At 38.2% G+C, this 2,082-nt stretch overlaps 1 long non-coding RNA gene across 1 annotated transcript; it reads right to left on the bottom strand.

The window, feature by feature from the left end:
- Window positions 1-516: 516 nt before the first annotated feature.
- LOC145220294 (uncharacterized) lies at window positions 517-1,832 on the bottom strand. The gene is made up of 4 exons (XR_013858089.1): window positions 1,717-1,832; window positions 1,592-1,646; window positions 1,055-1,136; window positions 517-808 (listed from the first exon to the last, which is right to left on the bottom strand). It is a non-coding gene; the product is annotated as an uncharacterized LOC145220294 (long non-coding RNA).
- Between the last annotated feature and the right edge of the window lie 250 nt (window positions 1,833-2,082).

Genomic DNA, 2,082 nt, shown 5'->3' with positions numbered 1-2,082 from the left:
TATTCTAATCCATATCCAAGCAGAACGTATCACACTTCAAAACTGTTAAATAAACAAACGCATCAGCTATTTATAATACTATTACAGCATTATAATTCCTAAGCACAGAAACACAAGTTAGTACTGACACAATGACTGCCTGCTTTACTTCAACACAACACAAAGGAGGCGAGATTGAACGTTTGCGCTTTGCCAGAAACGAATCGGCAAAAAAGCGCGTTTGCCTGAAGACTAATTTTATCGTCGCGTCAAAGAATGTCTTTGGAATGAAGGTGATTGAAACGCGTATGCAGTACAAGTGTAAATGTAAGCTTTAAATGCAAAATTACATCAAAAACAGCTTTACCACATATAATTTCTTAGTAAAAGTCGTAAACATGAATGCAAACACAATCATAGTTTTAACCACACTTTAGCTAAGCATGGAAAAGGGTTTAAAATAGCAATTTAACATTTTTCTTTTTACCAAATGGAACACGACATTCTTAAACAGTTGCCTATGTTAACAACTTTCCTATTTTGTGAACACTATCTGCTGAAAATACCACACCAAGTTAGTTTCTGCTCAGCGTGTTAAGTATCACATGGGCAATTCATATACCGGCGGCAGTCGCGTAATAATCAACAGCAACATCAACTTACATGTGTTGTGTGAAGAACTAATGTTAAATGTCATCTTGCTAAACGTAGCGACGAACGTGGAAATACATGCAAGAACACACAAATCGTTCCTGGGAGACATGTCCTGACAGTGGGGCAAGAAATGGTTGAATGGTTTGGGTTTTTGGGTCAGGTTTCAGAAACCAATCTACAAAAAAGCAAAAAAAGAGGATAATTTGTAACTCTAGTGTGTGTCGATGTTTGTCTCCAAATACGGTTTAAAAGTCGTCACAATCTTCAGTAGAAATTTGTTTATCTAGCTAATGTAGACCATACTGACAAAAGTGACGAAAAACAAAAAACAGGATTTTTCACTTTGAGAAATGCCCAGTAATATTAATGTGACAAACGCAAAGACATGAGACCAGGAATGTAAATTCATTGCATTTCTTACCTTTGAAATCCATTAAAGAGTGAAATAAGGGAAAGGTTTTCTCGGGTTTGGGTAAACGGCACAATTGCTCTTCTGCGGTATCCTAAAAACTACTTTTGTTAGGTTATGTTATGTCCTAAATCAGGGGTCGGCAACCTTTTTTCTACTGCGGACCGTTTTTGAAACTGAAATTTTATCACGGACCGGCCTTCAAAAAACTACAAATATTTATCAATAGAAACGCAAACAAATGTTTATCATCTCCAAGATATTTGGGCAAATGTTTTAACACATTTGACCTGAAAAATTATACGGCCCGGTAACGGAAGTGTCGCGGACCGGTAGCGGGCCGCGGACCGGCGGTTGCCGACCACTGTCCTAAATGACTTAAAATATTCAATATTCGAATGGTATTTTCGTTTAGGTTTTGTTTGAGGCACATTCTGACCTATATAAATATCAATACATTTAAACAGCACAAGCAACCACGACACAGTTGGTTACATGATAATTCGCATAAGGGCTTACGTAAAAAAAGGCACTGCAATATTTTTGTACCTTTCCAACTTCGTACATCGTCGTCATATTAAAAGTGTTTGAGGAGGCGGCTGGCCTGATGAAAAGAATCAAAACAGGTTAAAGGCAGGTAAATTAAACAAACATAATATACTCCTTTATCTCACCTTACACGTGGTCGTCCAAACAACAAATGTTATAGGATCCTGACTTGGCCGGTTGCGTCAGCTTGAAATCACACTAACAGCAAAATCTCGATTAAAACTTGTTTACCATGCGGATGTTAAAGCCTAAAAACATATAAAAAATAGTTACTGGAAGCGTGTGTCTACCAGCAAACGAAATCTGTATCTTTTTCAACTGGTGGTTTCCAAAATGGCCGTGCAATACCTTACTCTGTACGAGTAAAATGCTACAGGCAAAAAGCGCCGCTCGCGTAGCAAGATCGGCACGCACCAAAAATGCTCCAAACTGCTGTGTGATAAACTAAAACCCGACTCTACAACATTGCGTCACTACTGTGACTACCTGGA

This window comes from Phallusia mammillata, chromosome 3 (assembly GCF_965637545.1).
Source record: "Phallusia mammillata chromosome 3, kaPhaMamm4.hap1.1, whole genome shotgun sequence".
NCBI lineage: Eukaryota > Metazoa > Chordata > Ascidiacea > Phlebobranchia > Ascidiidae > Phallusia > Phallusia mammillata.
Note: the sequence above shows the minus strand (reverse complement) of the source record. Positions and strands in the feature narration are given on the sequence as shown.